The sequence below is a fragment of the Canis lupus genome, chromosome 14 (assembly GCF_003254725.2).
Source record: "Canis lupus dingo isolate Sandy chromosome 14, ASM325472v2, whole genome shotgun sequence".
NCBI classification, from domain to species: domain Eukaryota; kingdom Metazoa; phylum Chordata; class Mammalia; order Carnivora; family Canidae; genus Canis; species Canis lupus.
In genome coordinates this window covers 15627615-15648135 of record NC_064256.1, presented here as the reverse complement: position 1 = coordinate 15648135, position 20521 = coordinate 15627615, and the positions used below count along the sequence as shown (strand labels likewise).

Below are 20521 nucleotides of genomic sequence, written 5' to 3'. Positions count from 1 at the left end.
AATACCACCATTGAGTATAATTCTCAAATATTTGGTCTTCATAAAAGTTACACTCTATTCTCCTACGATACAGATATTTTAAAGTTAAATTTTTCTTTTTCATTAGCAATTTCCAAAAATAAATCACAGTAAACCACCCACTGTTAGAACAAGGTCATCTGGATTAATCAGATTTAAATGGGAGGCAGAGCTGAGGAACATTTTGTGAATTGTGAAGAGGTTTTGTAATCAAGACATAAACACTAAATTCTATAGAACTTCTTAAGAACATGAGAAATCATTATTTTGATTTCCTCCTTTCCAATAGTCTCATCAAGATGCAAATATATGGTACTTAGTATTTCCTAATTATAACTTATTAATCAAATATTAAAAAATAGCTGCATTTTAGGAATTTGCAGGTAGGTATTTGTCTTGGTTTTGCAATGCTGAAAATAAAAGGGGAGCACTTCTAGACCGAAGGAGTAGCTCAGGTTTGTTTCCAGATGTCCAGGGTAGAAAGCCTTCCTGGTGAGGAGGCAGCAAGAAATAATGTTGGCCAATGAAAAGTTAGAGAAGAAAAAAAAAAAGTTAGATAAAGTAAGGTGTTAAGAATTTACTCTTCATCTACCTGGAAAGTGAGAGCAGACATGTGTTGTTTGTTTATCTACAGGAACGAAGAAGTTGTTTCATAAAGCAGTGCTTGTCAAATATTTTTATTCCACCAAAATAACCTTCAGATGAAGAGATTTAACTGAGTCTGTGACTGTAGCTCAAAGCTCTCCAGGAATGGGAAAATTAAAAAAAAAAAAAAAACAGCTTAGTATTTAAAATATTCATTTGAATGTTGTATTCAAATGTATAGTGTATCAAAGTTCATATTTTACTTTAAAAATTTTGTTATTTGTTTTATGTGCTTCCGGGTAAAACTGATATTCTGAAAAAGATATTGATTTGTCTCTTGAGCCTTGAGAACCTATCCTGGACTATCAATCCATGTGTGGGGCATATTTTTCAATTTATGATGCTACTGCGTTCTCATTGCCCAGAACAGCAATAGCCAAAATTTATTAAATATTTAATATGCTCCAGATACTGTTTTAAGTGCATTGCATATATTAATTTATTCCATCCTAGCAGTGATGGATAGGATTCTTAACTTTTAATTTAGGTCGTCAGTATTGAGAATTGCTGTTATAAAATGGAAATGTGTGCAAATAAACAGTAATGATGAGATGTCTTGATGACATTGGTAACTTTTCACAGTTTGTCAATTCTGGCCTTAGTGTACCCTATAAAAGAAGGTTTGTATTGCTTGTTTAAAGCAATTCAAATTGCTCAATACCAGGAACAATTCTGGAATAGATAGATGTACAAATTAAATCTTATGTGTCAACTTTTGAGTTAAGATTTCTTAACTTAATCAATTATTAATTCTGATCTTTACTAAACATTTAGTTTCTATTACTTACATATCAAATATTTGATTAGGCATCAATTTAGTAACTAAATGCTGACATTTGGTGAATTTCTGCTTTTGAATTGCTTTGTTTTGATGCTCTTTTATCTTTATTGTTTAGTTTGGGTCAAGTGGATTGGTTGGGGCAAAGTCGGAGAAAAGTTAAATTTAATGTGATGTTCCATGACTAAGGTCTTTCTGTAGCAAAAAGTGTAGATCTGGGATCCCTGGGTGGCGCAGCGGTTTAGCGCCTGCCTTTGGCCCAGGGCGCGATCCTGGAGACCCGGGATCAAGTCCCACGTCGGGCTCCCGGTGCATGGAGCCTGCTTCTCCCTCTGCCTATGTCTCTGCCTCTCTCTCTCTCTGTGTGACTATCATAAATAAATAAGAAATAAATAAAATCTTTTTAAAAAAAAAGTGTAGATCTAATGGATCCAAATGATTTAACCAAATGAATTGTACAATATATGGCAACAACTTTGCTACATAAAAGCACTAACTTGCTTATGTACTACAGGCTTAGTTCAGCTTGTACATAGTTCATTATTTTGGGTCAATGGCTCTGTATGCCCTGACAGTAGAAAAATGGCTTTCTTGCTAATTGAACTTTTTAAAAAGCATCCTCAAGAGATAGTAAATGAGTGAGTAGTTTGATTAAGGAGTTTTATATATGGGTAACTCTTTTGTAAGACTGGTTGAATATAGCAAAAATCTTAGCTGAGATTTTAGATTCCAGCAGAGAGAGTTTGCTAAAGAAAGAAATTGTAACCTAAACGAATACTTTGACCCCCTTAAAGTCATTAAAATACATTGTATAACTCCATTTTGATTTAAATACTTAAAAGCAACTATTTTTTTTTTCTGCCTCTATTTAAAAATCTCCTTGGAAGTCCCTAAAGATGTTGCGCTGGTATTCATGGCAAATTTTGTACTAGAGCAGAGTCCATAAATAGTTGTTGATTCAGTCATGCCACATTTGGTTATGTTTTCCCTTGATTGTAATGGATGACTTATAATGATACATTTTGAAGGGCCATTCAAAACATGGAGATGTTAAATTGGCATTGAGGATTCAGTAGTAGAATCTGGCACAACGTAAGTGGTCAAAACAAATTTACCAATTTCTACGTACTGTTTGAGGCATTGGAGGGTCTGTGGTGAACAAATGGGCACAATTTCCTGTCTCTTGAAGCTTATATTCTGGTGGAGAGAGACAGGTGATAAGCCACAAAATAAAACATATTCTATGTCAAATAGTTTAAGTATGGTGGAGCAAATGAACCAGGAAGGAGGATATAAAAGTTCTGAGGAGTATGAAATTTTATTTTATTTTATTATTTATTTATTTACTTAAAAAAAACTTTTATTTATTAATTTATGAGAGACACAGAGAGAGAGACAGAGCACTCGAGTGCACAGGAGCAGGGAGAAGGGACTGAGGGAGAGGAAGAAGCAGACTCCCACATGAACAGGGAGCCCCATGCAAGGCTGGATCCCAGGACCCAGAGATCATGATCTGAGCCAAAGGCAGATGCTTAACCAACTGAGCCACTCAGGCACCTCCAGTGGGTGAAATTTTAAACAGAGAGTTTAGAAATGGCCTCTGAGAAGTTGCCATTTTAGCCAAGACTGGAAGAAGGAGAGTGATCTTTGTGAATAGCTGTAGGAAGGCATTTCAGGCCTGAGGAAAGGCAAGTAAAAATGTCCTGAGGTGGGAACTTGTGCAGCATTTTCCAAGAATAGCCAACCAACCCTGTGGCAGGTGTGAGTGAGTGGAAGGAATAAACAATAGCAGGAGACGAGATCAGAGATATAGTAAGTGCGGATTTTTATGCTGTGTAGGAATTTTAGGCTGTGAGAATTTTGTTTTTGAGTAAAATAGAGGATATTAGAGGGTTCGGAGCGGAAGAGTAAATGATTTTACTTATATTTTTATAGAATCACTCCAACTTCTGTGTCAGAAAACACTGGTTTGTGTTTTCCTCTCCCTTCAATAGGAGAGAGATTCAGGTAGGGCAGATGAGAGATAATGGTGTTGCAGACCATTATAGAGAGAAATGTAGGATTTGGGACATGGTTTTCTTACTAGAAAGATTTGCTCATGGATTGTATGTGAAATGTGAGAGAAGGAATTAAACATGGATTATTTGGATTAAGTTGTTGAATGGTTGAGGCAGCCACTTATCAAGATGAGAAGATTATAGGAGAAGATTTGGGGACGAATACAATATGTGAGCAAGGACTCATGGTCCTGTAGGAATTCCCTAGGAGAGAACAAGGGTGTCAAATAAAGATGTTCTGGGCAAAGGGATCATTACATGCAACAGCAATGTACCTTGAAATAGTTTATCTGGGAAGTGGTGAGATATTCAGTGTGGTATAAACAGTGTACAGGAGGGCTGGCAGACTGGCTCACTGGCCAAATCTAGCCCACACTGCCCATTTTTGTCTGGATTGCTAGCTGTACAAAGTGGATGGAAAAATCAAAAGAATAATATTCTGTGACATGTGAAAATTAGATGAAATTCACATTTCAGTGTCCATAAGTAAAATTTGCTCAGCATGCCACTATATTCATTATTGCGTATGGCTGTTTTTTTTTTTTTTTTTTTTTTTTCCACCGAAGTGTCAGACTTACATAGTTAGGGACAAAGATCATATGGCCTGCAAAGGTGAAAATATTTACTCTCTGGCCCATAGAAAAAGCTTACCAGAGTCAAAAGGGAGCATTATTTGGAGGTAGATTGTGAAGTATCTTGTGTACTTTGCTAAGGAGTTGGGACTTGGTTCTGTAGGTAACAGAAAACCATCAAGAGTAAATATCTTCCAAACTATAGCATATAATGCAGGAAAAAGAATCCTAGTCCAACATAATTTCTAGGTGGAAAACAAACACGGAGACAGCAAGCGATTTCCTAGGGCTTCCGAGGACTTCAGGGCAAAGATGAGGACGGCAGGGTCTCGACTCCCAGAATCACAGTGTTATTCCTGTTACTCATCATCTACTGTGGAACCTCTTTATAAAAGGAAGTTCTTTCAAACATCTCATGAAATACATATGTCTGCTACAATGTCAAGAGAGATAATTAGAGTTTAATGTTTCATCCTGACTACCTGCATATTTATTTCATAATTAATAAAATTTATTTGAGAAAAGAAACTTTATAAACTTTCAATGAATTTAAAATGAAAATTGAGCCATAATTTTAATAAAGTGTGATCCTGGGCAAGGCTGAAATAGTTTGCAATTTGGCACTTGTGCTGCTGCTTGTTCTTATTGGAATTGTCTCATTTGACTCATTATTCCTTCTTCCCATCCTATTTCCCTTAAGCTATGAAAAGGAGACTGTTAACCTGTAATAGAGTCTCTAATTATAGTCATGGATGCTTAAAATTAATAGTCGGGGGCAAATCACTAAATCTAGATACTGCTGAATGGAGGAGATTTCATGGATTGACAAAGTATTTCAGGGATTTAGCCAAGGAGAAGCAATAAGAATAATTCTGTTATTGCCAGTGCTATGGTTACACAATATGTCAAACTGGAAAACCCATCATGGGAAATAGGTTGGGGTCGCCAACAGGTAATAAATGGAAACAAGGGGAATGTTGCAGCAGATTGAGGTGGGGCACAATTCCAGGAAGGAACTCAGTAAAATCAAGAGAGTAATACACTTGGTAATCATTATCAGGTCTGGTGCTGACTAATAGTGGATACTGGGGGAAACTTCTTGATATGTTTTTTTCTAAAGAAAAGAAATTGGACTTCTTCTTCATAATTTGAGAAAAGAAGTGATGGAACATCTTACTGTGAATCAACTTATTCCAGTTAATTTACAGCTCTCATTCAGTTCATTGTTTACTGGCTGTGTTTATCATTCTGGTTATTTCTCAGTTGACCTGAAAAAAAAAAATACTACCAATGAATCTTATTGGGTAGAGATGCTAAACTTTAGCATTCTGCTTCGGCATAACTTATGGTGAAGCATTGCTGCAGCAGCTGCCTGGATATGATGGAAAGCAGACTGCTGACTTCTGCCAAGTATATTAGAGCTTGATTTGTCCCTTTGAGTATATTACATGTAATGTACACAGAATGCATTTAAAGAAAGCTGAAATGGAACCCAGTGAACCAATATTACCAGCGGGTCTCTTCTGGAAGTGCACAGAAGATGTTTATGGGAACCATTGTGGTGCACTCAGATGAAGCTGTATTTGAGGGTAGAATATATACAATTGACAGTCTCATGTGCCACACAATATTTTTCATTGTAGACTGTATTTCCAAATTGAACAAATCTCATACATGTTAAATGGCTGCAACATATGTATCAGATTAATATGGAATGGCCTTGCCACTCCAGATGTTCTGTAGAGTTTTTTGGAGATGGTTTTGGGTGTTGATTCAGTTTGAAATAATATTCCTTGATGATAATCTCAATGATGAAAAAGATTTAACCCAAACAGTGACACTAGAGGGAGCCCTCTTCCAGAAATCCCTGGGGAGAGGCTAATAAAGCTCTAAGTAAATAAGCTAATTAAATAATTATTCAATCAGAGCACCATAATCATTGACAGTACTAGGAGAGGTTTTGTGTCCCTACCAACGAAGGGCTGTCAGATATACTAGTCTCTACTGAATCTGATCTCTTTAAAGGCCAGTGGCCACCAGTACTCTTAGGGGTAGTTTGGGAGGATACATGTATGGGGAACAAAATGATAATTCCAAATTATGGCAGGTTATCTCTAGATAACCTCTAGAGAGGCTTTTATTATTGTTTTCTAATAGTCCGGATATCATAGATACAAAATGAATTTGTCTCCCCTTTGTAATTGGTTTGGTAGGACAAATGATAAACACACTGTGTTTACCTATCAGAGATGGGAAGTGACATTAGAGAATGACACATGAAAATCTGTGTCTGTAAATACCTGTATGCTGGTATCTAAGAAATGGCTATTAAAGACCAAATGGAATCTAGAATGCCCCAAATAATACCTTCTTAGTACCATCCCAGTCATTGGGAATGTGTGGTACATGGGAAAATGTTGTTCCTGTTGTAAAGAAATGGAGAATGACACTATAATTTTAACTAATTTCATGGTGCATTAACTGTAACTTTAATCTTTCTACCAAAGCTGTATAGTGTAACAAATGACTAGTTAATTGACAGAATTATACTGCGGTTAGAAAATATTTTGGGAGGCCCACAGAAAATATGTATGGAAACTTTAGAAATAATCACACAATTAAATACCTTCATTAAAATATATAAATGATTCAAATAACCATAGGTGATAGAGGAAAAAGAATCATCAGAGTTGTAAGAGAATATGAAAAGACCTATAAAGAAATATGGCCACAATCACATGTTGGGGGAGGAAATTCCTATTTCTATTGGATGAGCTGGAATTATGGTAGTTGTCAGGATACTAGTAGGCTTATTCTTCTGTATAAAATACTGTAAGACAAATAATAAAAAGAGATACCTGAAAAATATATGTTAAAGGGGTTTTGACTGATGTCAGAGTGTGGACCAGAAAGGAAAATGTTAATCTCAGACCTGCAAGTCATTTTCTCCCTTTGCTGTGAGATGTCTCTGGAAGGAAAGATATATCAAAAGCCTTGTGAACATTATAAAGATAGAACGCCTGACAAACACAGTAATGTTATTTACCAACAGGAGAATTCCGATACATGAGTACTTTTGTACATGTCTGTAGTCTAGGATTGCTTATATCAAACCTGGAAATGTGTGAATTTATGGGGCATGGCTACCTGGAAAATATCACATAAGCTATGTGACCATCTGGATATAAAAGTGGAGATGTCTCATGACAAAAATACCTTTTCTTTTTAAATGTAAGCAATGCTTCTGCATGCAACATTTATAGCTCATGTATTAAGTCTAAACCAGAGTCAATACTCCTGCAACCACAAAGGGACCTGGGGAGTGGTTTCGGCTATTCCAGACTTCCCCATCCTTCGCTATTTTTGTGATGTCCTGTCTCCTTGAAATTATTTGTGTGGTTTAATTCTGGATAATACCTTTGATCCGTGTGAATCTTATTTGACAATTCAACCTTTTTTTTTTTTTTTTTTTTTGACAATTCAACCTTTTGATATCATTTCAAACTACATCCTTCAGTGCTATATAATCCTTGCAATTGGCCAAACCTTTCCTCTTTACTTTAGAGCTTTAACAAAACTTGCTTGCCCCTTGGTCTGAGTACCCTAGACCTTGTTATCAACTGGTAAATTGATCATTGATATTCACTTTTTTTTGATATTAATTAATTTATTTGAGAGAGAGAGAGAAAGTGCGAATGCGGGTGGGGCAGATGGAGAGAATCTCAAGCAGACTCCCCACTGAGCACATAGCCTGGTGAAAGACTCAGTCACACAACCCATAACCCATGAGATCCTGACCTGAGCTGGAATTACAAGTTGGATGCTAACTGACTGCACCACCCAGGTGCCCCTGTAGTATTATATTTTTTTAAAAAAGATTTTATTTATTCATTCATGAGAGATACAGAGAGAGGCAGAGATATAGGCAGAGGAAGAGGCAGACTCCCTGCGGGGAGCCTAATGAGGAACTTGATCCTATTACTTTGGATCACACCCTGAACCAAGGGCAGATGCTCAACCACTGAGCCATCAGGTGTCTCTATTTTTATTATTGTTTTTTTTTTTAATTTTTATTTATTTATGATAGTCACAGAGAGAGAGAGAGAGAGAGAGGCAGAGACACAGGCAGAGGGAGAAGCAGGCTCCATGCACTGGGAGCCCGATGTGGGATTCGATCCCGGGTCTCCAGGATCACGCCCTGGGCCAAAGGCAGGCGCCAAACCGCTGCGCCACCCAGGGATCCCTATTATTGTTTTTTTATTGTGAGTGTTCTATGGTTAAAGAAACTGATCTGGAATCCCTTGTGTTATCACAGAACCATAGTGACAGGGTGTGTTATTTTCTGCTTCTCTTCAAATGAAGGTGATTCCTTTTACCTTTTGAACCATTAATGTGGCTTTCCTAATGCCTCCCCTTGACACAATCAGCCTTGAAATAATTTTTTTTTTTTTTTGTTAACATGTCTTATTTCTACAATTAGGACAGGGGGTATGTCACTATTTTCCAAACCTCTCATACAGTGTCTAACAGAATATATTTCCTGTAGAGGCACTTGATGAATATTTGACAAATTAAATTGAATGGACAGATGAGCCTTTTGGTTTTTCTCAAATTAGGAGAAATTGTCATGATAACGTTATTAGCATAATAGGCGACCTCTACTCTGGTTTATCTTCTAAGATCCCACCCTTAGAAGACAAGATGAAATGTCTTTCCTCTTTTACATTTTCTTTATTGTGAAGGAAGAGACAAGCATTTATTTTCTTTTCAGCAGGGGTGGGGAACAGTTTCAAGGATTTAACTGAGTCTATCCAGCAGGTTCAGATAATTCCTGAATTTGCCAGTAATCAAAATTATGGGAGAAAGGAGAAATTAGTGAATTAGAGAAATTAAGAAGCCTATTATATATTACTGATTTGGTGAATCTGTTGCTGAGCTTTAATGAAAAGTCACTGAAAAGGCAACAATGGGGAAAATTGGCATTTACAGAAACTTGTAATTTGTTTCTTCTTAAGAAAGATTCACGTTGAGGTCCAATTAAGATCAAAATAGTTTTTATTGGCAGTTCATTAAACCAAACAGATGGTCAGTGATTTCTGTTGAGAGAGTTACAGTTTACAAATGAGGATTTTAATGAGTATTTAGATACTTGAGTACCTCCTCTTAACAACACCTCCTATTTTTCTTCATCCATTGATGTACAAAAAGTCCACTCTAGCAACTTGGCACTGTTTGAGGAGCAATGGATGTGAGATGTTCAGAGGTTGGAAACTTTGTAGGTTGGGATTGTTATATAAAATGCTTGGAGAAAACAATCAATTGTTAGTAATTTCTTGCTGTAGTCACTTTTTCTCTGGCAATTAGGCCTAGGTTGGGATCTTTTGGTGTTTGATCTGTTCATGAAAATAAATAGCCATGTGGGGAGAAAAAGGAAACAATTATGTTAAGAGGGTTTTCTTTACTCTCTCTTTTTAAACTGTTAACAAAACTCAAGTATAAAACCCACTTTGTTAGGAAAATAATTTATCATAGGCAGCCTTAGGCTTTTGGAATTGAAAAAACTTCTTGTGGCACTTGGGTGGCTAAGTCAGTTAAGTGTCTGATTCTTGATTTCTGCTCAGGTCATGATCTCAGGGTCATGAGACAGGGCCCCATGTTGGGCTCTGTGCTTGGGACATGGAGCCTGTTTAAAATTCTCTCTCTCCCTCTCCATTTCCCCCCACTCCCCAATTCACATGCTCAGTCTCTCAAAATAAATACATAAATTAAAATAAAATGCTTCCTTTTTTTCTAAGAATTTACAGTATCTTTGTGAAATAGATGTATATCACATACTGTACATCATTAAACAGGGATGTTGGTGTGGGCTGTTTTTTAAATGAGTCACTCTCACCAGCTATTTTGCTGGCCATAGACAAAGGGAGTTGTCAGTATGTTTATTTTTTCTCTATATGGTTACAACATCAATACTAATTATTAAATTTTCTTTTCTTGATTTTCAGAAAAAATTAATATAAAGACTTCTCTGTCAATATATCTCAGAGAAAGATATTTCCCTTTCTTTAGAAAATGATTTTATGTCAGGATCATTTCTGGGAGGCTCATCAAAGTTTCATGTGATATGTTCATTTTTATTCTAGAAGTTGGTATTTCAATACTATTGTGTAATACTCAAAAGGCCCTAAAATTTAGTCTCAGAGTAGTATTATGATAAAGAAAAAACTACAACCAAAAACTAACTTCATGAAAACTCAAGTTTTTTTCCTTGAATACCCTGAAAAACAATGATTCTACTCATGCTAGTAATCATTCAAACTCTATTTTCTTTCTTAATAATTAACTTCTAGTTCTTCATTTAAGTTTCAGTGCTGTTTAGATAATAAAACTCTTTTCACAGGATCACTTCATGTATTGATACACATTTAAAGGAAGGAAGGAAAGATTATTTTCCAGTCATGTCCCAAGAACTTAATGGTTGGGTGACACCAAGAAACTTACGACTAGTTTCCTTGTTTCCAGTGTTATTAATTCAGTATCTTAGAAAAAAGCAAATGATGACAAACAAACAAAAACAGGCTTGCTTAAATACTACTTTTATCAGATACACTTAGTGAATGACTCTATTTCATGTTCTGTTGGAACCAAATTTCTCTATGTGGCTTTTAAGTCTCTTTTTACTTTCTGACTACATTGGTAGCTCTCAAATTTATTTTCTCCAGACTGGTCTCTGTATGGTTTCATCAGCATGCCCTATTTATTAATTCTTTCACATCTTTAGTAGTGATGTTCCTTTGTTCTGGAAGGCTGTCTTCTCTCCTGCTTGTTTCCAACTAATAACTACCAACTTCTTGAAATCTTCCCTGACAACTCCAGCACTTTTTGAACTCTTTATTTAAATTCCTAGTACTTTCACATTGAATTACACAAAATGTTTTATTTAATTAATGCAACATTTCATTTAGCTATTATAGTTGCAAATGATGATTTTCACAAGACTGAGTTTTCCAGATGATGAAAGCACTGAAATGTCTCATTTCTGTATAGTTTTCTATGAAATATTTCTGTGAAGTATTACAAACATCTCTGCCTAATTACATAAAGAAATATAGAGTATACTTAAAGTTATTGGTGATTCACGATCATTATTATTAATGTCAGTTATTACACTATGTTATAATATAGTATACACCAAGGTATATAGGGCTATTTACTCTAGGTAAACCTTCTTCTACATTCACATTTTCTTCAGTTTCTTTTCTTGATAATAGACTTTCAGGTGTCATCTTCTTTTCCCTGACCCATATTTTTGCCTTTATAATAAAACTATATTTTCCCATATATCTATTCTAATCCTTTTGGATGGAACAGATCCTTCTTATTGGTGGCAAGGGTACTGCAGAGTGGTCAAGACAGCACATCATCTTAATTTCTAGGGGCTTGAGCCAATTCATCTGAGCCCTCATCCACATAAGGAGAAAAATTTTTTACCTTTTCCAACCCTGGGGTGTCCCTTTATGTCATTCTGACAACCAAATAGAATGGGCATGTGGTTGTAGAAGCATTTATTTATTTCCATTAACAAACTTGTGTATCTTTGAGGTCTGTCTTGCTTGCCTGGTCTCCAGTTGCAACTGAGATGATTATAAATTTGCTATTTTTAAAAATAATATTTCATGTCTTTCTATCTTCAGTGTGATAAAAACATAAAAATATCTTTTGAACATTCACCATAAAATTGGTTCATTCTGAAAAATGATGATGAAAAATGATAATGGTTTCTGTTTGTATCTGCTTTATATTTGTAGATTCCTCATACATTACCAATTTAAATCTTATAATCATAAGACATAGTTTTGATACGTTCATTCTATAGATGAATAAAGTGAAGGTTAAAGAGAGAAAGAAGCTAAACTGCTGGTAAGTGGGCTTCACACTGAAGTCTTTTGAGCCCTATTCCGGTGTATCCTCATCTACTACTTCACCCCCTGAGCAATGCATTGTGCTAGACTTCAAGAAGCCCTTTGCTTATTCAAAATGGATAGAATGAACATAGAGTAACTACATAACTAGAATGTGATGATAAGTGCTCTGTAGAGGTGTGGCAGTGCAGTGGAAATTCAAAGGGCATGGCGTGTTGTATATGTGCGTGTATGCACATGGGTTTGTGTGTCTAAGTGCTTGCCAAAGCAAAACATATAAGAAGGTCATTGACATTTATAAGGAAGATGTATCCTAATAAATAGGCATTGGTATGTGTATGAGATGGGATAAGATGACAGATAAAACCTTGGTTGGAGAAACAAAGAATTATGCAGTTAAGACTCATTCAAAGTACACCTAGGGGAGTTGTGGTGGATAAATGGAGATTTGAGGTATTATATCATGGAAGGTTGTGATTTCCATGCTGAGGACGGTCCTTAAAACTGTTTCCATGAATGGGGTACTTGGTTTAGTTGTGAGGGATGGAATTAGATATAACATTATAATGAACTAATTTTCTTCTTTGGTTGAAGAAAAGGTAGGACTAGCATTTAAGTATTTTGAATAAGAGGCTAATATTGGTGAAATTGCTCTTGATTACAATGTTCCAGACAGTCTTTTGTTTATATGCTTGTGCAGGGGGAATTTGGAGATTTCTCGATATTTGTTTATTCAATGCTCTTGTTTCCACTCCAGATACAAATTCTTTAAAATAGTCACCGGAGAAGAGATCAGGAGTGCTATAAAGACCCCTCACTGGGATTTTAATTAAAGATAATGTATTTATGCTCAAGAAGAAGGTTATTAGAAATCATTAATAACACAATTTAACTTCATAAGAATTTTATATTTCTCAATAACTCATCCTCAATATGGTGATGTTTACACCATTTCCAGTTTCTTTTTTTATCTCAAGCTTTGGTAAGGCTCTTTTCTTTTTCCAAATAGTGGTTAATGACCAGCTACTTTTTTTTTTTTTTTTTTTGGTTTAAAAAGTGACTCATTTTATTGCCAAATCAATTTCAATAGTAACAAATTTTCTTAAACATATCAGGTAGCTTCTGGAAGATGTGTTAAATGATGAAAAAATGGGCGACCATGAACACACTCTAATTTCACTTCCAAATTGGTCCTTCATTCTATAGATAATGAATGACCAGCTACTTACTTTAAAAAATTTAGCTCTTTAAGACAAATCATTAAAACTAGCTACTTGACTGACTGCTTGGCTGAGCAGTTAGCACACTTAAAATAAGTCTGTTAGTACATTATAGAAAACAATCTACAATATATAGAATATAATTAAGCCCTCTTTTTCTTTTCTTCATTTTAGTGGACACACTTTGTTTTGCCTTTGCCTTATCTTCCAGTAAGACTTTCAGTATTAATCAATTCCTAGCAAAGAAACAGAAGGGAAATCTACCCATTTCTCAAAGAATTCACCTGAAAACTAGTAATAAGGTAACGTATAAGCCAGGGATCCTGGGAAAGAACTAAACTGGGATTGCAAAAACCAGACCACATGATGGTAAATATTTTTGTGCTGTGTTGAGTTCAAGTTAGAAAGACACTTTGAAAATATTTCAATGCAGTTTTTTAAAGAAAAAGTCAGATACTGAGGCTTTTTAACTTTTATTCATTTATTGAATAAAAAAATTAAAAATACACATGTAGGCCATTTTGAACTAAACATAAAATCTGAAACATTTTATTTTGTGGCACACTTTTATAATCAAGTTTCCAAGTTGGAATAAACTCTTTGAAGATCAAATAATCTTTTTGACTGTAATTGGGTTTAGTTCTATCTGTATTTAATCTTTTTATTTATTTAAAAAAATTTCTTTTAAAAGATTACTTATTTATTTGAGACAGAGAGAAGTAGAGAGACAGCATGAGTGGGAGGGACAGAGGGAGAAGGAGAGAGAATCTTGAGTAGTCTCTGCCCTGAGATAGGAGCCTAATGTGGGGCTGCAACCCAAGATCCTTAGATCATGACCTGAGCCCAAACTGAGTCTAATGTTCAATCAACTGTGCCACCTAGGTGGCTTCAGTGCATAATATTTTTAGATTTCTGTGGACAATATGAAGAGACTTGATTTTCTATATGTTACTTAAAATTTTGAGCCATGGTTTTAGTTTTGCTAAGAGCTAAAATCAGAAAATACATCATATATTTATATGCTGACATCTATCCATTTTAAAGAAGAGTTATAGAAGCTGTTATGTCTTATTATTGCATTATTTGCAAACAAGAAATTATATCCCTATCCTAATGTCAATTCATAATATGACTCTATTAATTTGCCACTTTCCAAAACATGGTTTTCTTTAAAAATAAAGAGTTTGTATCTAATTTTTTGTGTCTTTTGTAAATATTCACTACATGATATGTGTGTAGGGGCACCTGGTTGGCTTAGTCAGGTAAGCATCTGACTCATGATTTTGGATTGGGTCATGATCTCAGGGTCATGAGCTAGAATCCCATCTTAGGCTCTGTGCTCAGCACAAGGTGTGCTTTAGATTCTCTCTCCTCCCTTTAACCAACTCCCACTCTAGCTCTCAAATAAATAAAAAAAAATCTTTTTGAAAAAGCCATATGTGTTTAAATATTATGTTTCTAGTTCCTTGCCAAGCATCAGAAAAATGACATTTCTGAATTTTGTATTCCATTTATTCACTGATGATCTCAAATTTCTATCACCAAACTGAGTTACTTTCCCAAGCTCCACATTCACATATCCAGCTTCTTATTTGATATCTTCATTTGGAGATCTAATAGGTATTTCAAACTTAATGTTTCCGAGTAGAGATACAGATTCTCTAGTTTCTCTACCTCAATTCCAAATCTAATTTTCTCCAAGCCATTATACCTCAATTATACCAATTGTTCAATCAAAAGAAGAAAAAGAAATCAAGAAGTCATTCTTGACTTTTTCTTTTATTCTTGCATGCAGCATGTCAATGAGCTCCACCCCCTCTTCTAAAATAACTGTATTTCAAATCTGACTACTTCTCTTTATTTACCTTGCCAAAACTATTCCAAACAACCCTAATGTCTTTTCCTGATTTCTATAATAGCTTCCTGTTGCTGTCTGGTTTAAGAACTTCCGAAGGTTTCACATTGTACATGAAAATTCATTTTTAAAACTATGTATACAAGTAGGTACACAGTGTACACAGTGCCAAAGACTGCTGGCATCCTGGTTTCTTCTTTTCTTCTTGGGCATAGAGCTAAACTACACTTCCATCTCCCTTGTGGAGGCAAGCTGTGTTTGGGTAGTGGAATGTAGGCAGAAGTGATTGTCACTCTGAGGCTTGCCCCCTGCCCAAATATCTCATGTGGGTTCCTCAAGTTTCTTTTCCTATTGTGTGGCCAAGTTGGAGGCCCCGTGTTAAAGATGGTATTCCCACAATATAAAAGGAAGATGGCTTTTTCCACCTCCATTTACCCTGGGCAACTCTTATTATTAGAATGTGACATGTGTAAGAAATAAAGCTTTACTTTATGAAGCCACAGTGTCAGACCCTACCTAATTTGGCATCTGTTTATCTCTTCAAACTCATTTTTTTTTTTTTTTTGTCTCAACTCTCTCTCCTTTCTCATGAGGCACCAGTTTCTCTGGATTTCTTTCTTACCCATGGATGCAGACAAGTCAGAGTCTTTGCATTTGCTATCTTTTTTGGTTGGATTTATCTCCTCTTCAGATCAAAATATGACTATTTCCCTCTCTTCAATGAAACTATTAACTCAAATGTCATTTTTTTCAGAGGTCTTCCCTGACCACCATCTGAAACAGGCTTCCATATCAGTCCACTTTCTATTATATTACACTAACACATCTTTGTCTTAGCAATGATCAGTACCTGAAATTATTGTATTGTGTTTGTTTTATGCTCCTTTTTTCCTAGAATGTCAGCCAAGAGGAGGGATTCTTCATATTCACTGTTATGGCACTAAAAAAGTGATTGGCATGCAGTAGGCACTCAGTAAATATTTGTTAGCTCATTGACTACAATACATAGGTATGTCATTTGAAGATAGGAGTTGTATCCTATATCTGAAATGTATATAAAGCATAAATCTTACATAATATTTCTAATATAATATCTCATTTAATTACATGTAAATAAGGTAACAATAGAAAGGTATAGGATTTGGAGGCAAAAATATCCAATTCAAGTTTTGAACCTATTCTGTGATCCCAAGAACTCATTCTTTCTCAGGCTCTATTTCTACTATTTACACAATGGAAATACTATGATATATACTTTATTCTGAGAGCAATCACATGAGATAAAGTGTTTATGAATAAGCAGTACAAACTGTATAGAGTTCATATAATATATATATATAGTAAGGCCACGAAAGTGTTTTTAAACACATATAAAATACTTTGTGTGTAGATACTTCATGTGTCTAAATACTTTGTAAGTAGGCAATGTTGACAAGTGATACATATGTTAATTAGAAATATTATTACATATTATTAAAATACGAAGTTCTCTTGGTGTATAACATTTTTAGTCATCAGCTCCTTGAGACTTCAAAATAAAAAGGTGTTTGGTTTTTTCTTTTTCCTATGTAGTTCTATAGCTCAAATTTTTCTTTAGCATGCTGTTATTTCAGTGTGGTGAGGGTGAATTGAGTGTCAATATATGGGTGGAAACCCAAATTTTTGTTCTCAAAGAAATGTAAAATTTCTCTTCAGTGATTCTATATAGCATTATTTGGAGAGGCATATGCTCAGATTGCCCTTTGTTGGCCTAAAATCTTCCCAAACTCTCCAAACTGGAAATAAACAGTATCTTGGCAATAAATATTTATTATTTATAAGCAAGTCTTACAATCAGGCTATTATCTGTGCCTACTTTTCCCAGAAAACAATATATATTACCACAATTAGAACATGTAATGCTTGTACAATTCATCTGAGAAACGTTCTTTGAGAAATTAGGGCTGGATGCTGTTTGATATTGTCATTAGAAAAAAAGGAACACATGTTCCCTGAAGTTGCCCCAGTGAGGAAGCAAATTAAAATTGGTTATCACTCCTGTTCCTAATTCTGCTCCAGTGTATATAGTAAAATGATCAGAATATTTCTTGCCTTTGAAGTCCCTGTTACCTCCAAGTGAAGTTGTAGGTCACAGGCATCTCCTCTGTGTCTGCCTCCAAGACCAAGGGGCTATGCTAGCTCAGAATTGAGACTGGAGAAGACCCTTGATTGCTCAGGCTTTTCCTTTTTCGGCAAAAAGCTGACATGCGATGTGAAATATATCATAATTGATTTTTTTAAAGCATTGCTTCAGGAGAAGAAGTAAAGGGAAAAATAGAGTGTTCCTTTGACTGGTTTTTGTCTCCTGGTGTGCTGAAACATCCATCTTATTGCTTATTAAAAATAATCAAAATAGGCTTAGTCCTGAGAAGAAAGCATTTCTGATTTTGACAAAGCTCCTAAATAAAGTTGTTTTTAAATGCCATTATGCAAGTTTTCACAAAGCCAGTGTTAGCAGCTTTGTCCTATTCTGTAATCCTGGCAAAAGAAAATTTTCTTGATTTTGTTAATGAAATCTACAAATCAAGAACATTTGAATAGAGACCTAGGAGAGCACTCTATTAATGTTTTATGGTACTTATTTAAAAGAACATAAAGGAACCTGAGAGATTTTGTATCAGGATGGAATTGAAATGCATTATTGCTTACCAATGAGAATATACACGAGTTTTTTCATAAATTGGATTCCAGCTAACCTAATACTCTGCTATAAAAGGGCTTTTACCTTATGGATGTGTATTATTAGCAAACTTTATAGTGCTAAGTATATTGCCTTTATATGTCTAGTGGGGCCTGATCCAGCTTTTGAAAATTGTGCTTAATTAAACACTTGTGCCTCACTGAACATGCTTACTCTGGAGTGAGGAAGAGAGTGTGATCATACGAGCCAGTACAGTGGGTGTGATATGGGTTAGGTATGAGTATTTGTTTATGCTTCATTTGCACAAAGAAAGTCTACCATGACTAACTTTTTCCTTTTCTTCCATACTTGACAGTTCTTGTTGCATTAAAAAAAAACCCCTAAGTTTTGTCAGGATAGCAAAACGAAATTCAAAGTGGTCCCAAACCACAGCTCTTAGGATAAATTCCACAGACATTTTACAAAATATCATAAATGCACATAGGCAGCAAATTTAGATGGTATAGTAAGTGTAAAAAGAAACAGAAAACTTACCCTCCCATTCGCATTCCCATCCAGAACTTAAAGTTTGTCACTCTTGAAACGGTGTTGGTGTATGCTTCCACAAAAACATTGTGTGCCTGAATACATGTATATATGAATACATTCTTATATATCAATAGGAAAATGTGCTTTAGAAATTATTTGTGGGGGCACGTGAGTGGGTCAGTCGGTTAAGTGTCTGTCTTCGCCTCAGGTCATGATCCCAGGGTCCTCTGCTGGGAGCCTGCTTCTCCCTCTCCCTTTCCCTCTCCTTCTGCCTGCCATTCCCTTTGCTTGTGCTCTCTCTCTCTGTCAAATAAATAAATAAATAAATAAATAAATAAATACATAAATACAATCTTTTAAAAAATGTTCTTGAAAGGAAGGATGCTATCACAGTGTGATAAACCTGACTTTTTAAATTTAGTTCATCATGGAGAGCTTTTCTTAGCAATGAATATAGCTCTACTTCAGTCTTTTCAGTGAATGTATTAATCCCATGGTGTGGATGGACAATAATATATTCAACCACTCACTTATTAATGAATACTCAGATTTTTTTTTTTTTTTTTTGCCAGGGCAAATAATGCTGCTTGATACTCATGCATAGATCTTTCAGTGCGTATTACACAGAATAAATTCTCAGAAGTTGAATTGCTGGGTTAAAGGGCAGCTGTATTTTATTTTATTGTTTAAAGATTTTATTTATTTATTCATGAGAGATACAGAGAGAGAGGCAGAGACATAGGCAGAGGGAGAAGCAGGGTGTCCGTGGGGAGAGCCCAAGACCCCGGGATCACAACCTGAGCTAAAGGCAGATGCTCAGCCTCTGAGCCACCCAGGTGCCCCAGGGCAGCTGCATTTTAAATTTTAGTGATTTTGCCCAATTCCATTCTAAAAGGTTATAGGTAGTTTACAGTTTTAGCAGTCATATGCCAAAGGGACTCTTCCCATACTTCTCTCAGAACTGGCTTTTACTAGACTTTTAGTTTCTGGCATAGTATGGTAAACTAAGATGTTTGGACAAGTGTATACTTCTTGGTGAAATATTTGCAAAGTAAATTAATAGAAAGTTAAGCAATAGTCTTCCCTTCATATAACTGTAGAGGATTTGAAAGCTGAACTAAAGAGTGTCTCTTGGTTATTCAAAACCAGTAGATGCATACCAACCTGAAGCAGGCAGTCTGACGCTGTAGGCTGCTTATTTTCTTGGGAACATCGAGAGAGACTAGCCAATTCGTTTTTGATCATCAATGAATTTCTAGCCAATTCATATTTGTTTATCTATTATTACTCTTAAACTTTTGCTGCAAATGAAGTTGGTTATGGTAGGTATTAATGCTTGATATATTTTCCAGTCTTTTTTTTTTAAGATTTTATTTTATTTATTTATTCATGAGAGACAGAGAGAGAGAGAGGCAGAGACACAGGCAAAGGGAGAAGCAGGCTCCCTGCAGGGAGCCCGACATGGGACTAGATCCCAGGACTCCAGGATCACCACCTGAGCTAAAGGCGGAGTTAACCACTGAGCCACCCAGGCTGCCCCTCCGGTCTTTTCTTAATAAAAGTTTTAGCAAAATTACAATGATCTTTACACCAACAGCTACAAAATAAAGAGATTTGCGAAAATTTATTTTACTTCACAGCTCTATTTTATTATTTCAAACTAGGCATAAAATTTTTCCTTCAAAATTGTATGGTCTTTGAAATGCTCTGTTATCCACACCTGCTTCCATGGAGGAATCTGGTTCTGGATGATTTTTTGGTCATAATATGGTTCCTCATCTCAGGTAGGTTTTTCTTGTTTATTATTATTATTATTATTTGTTTCTATTTGTTTATTGTTGTTTAATTTTTGGAAAAAGATCAGCAACTACAATTGGGACTTTTTTCTTTTCAAGGATTTTCACTAAATCCAGGGAACCAGCAAAGTATTAAGCAATTTCTCTTTAAGCCAAAATGAGTTTCAGGATTCCTTTTATCTCTAAAAATGGTGATATTATGAAAAGTTTCATTTTGGATTTTATGTCTACTTGGGGAGGACTTCTTTCATGTAAAGCATTTGCATTTCAATCATTTGGAGGGTTGGTCTGTGAGGACAACCTTTTGTCCATATTTAATTTTAGTGAGTTCTTTCATTTTCTGTTATCTACACAGGCATTTCCACTTGGCTAGTTTCTATCTCTTCTCTCATCTGGTTTTTCATTAGGCCTGGTTGACCTGAATTGGCTGTATTCCCTGTCTTTTATTTTATA

General features: G+C 35.4%; 1 long non-coding RNA gene across 2 annotated transcripts in view; it reads left to right on the top strand.

The window, feature by feature from the left end:
• LOC112674974 (uncharacterized) overlaps positions 1 to 20521 on the top strand; it is a 184459-nt gene that overhangs the window by 29872 nt on the left and 134066 nt on the right. The window lies entirely within an intron of this gene.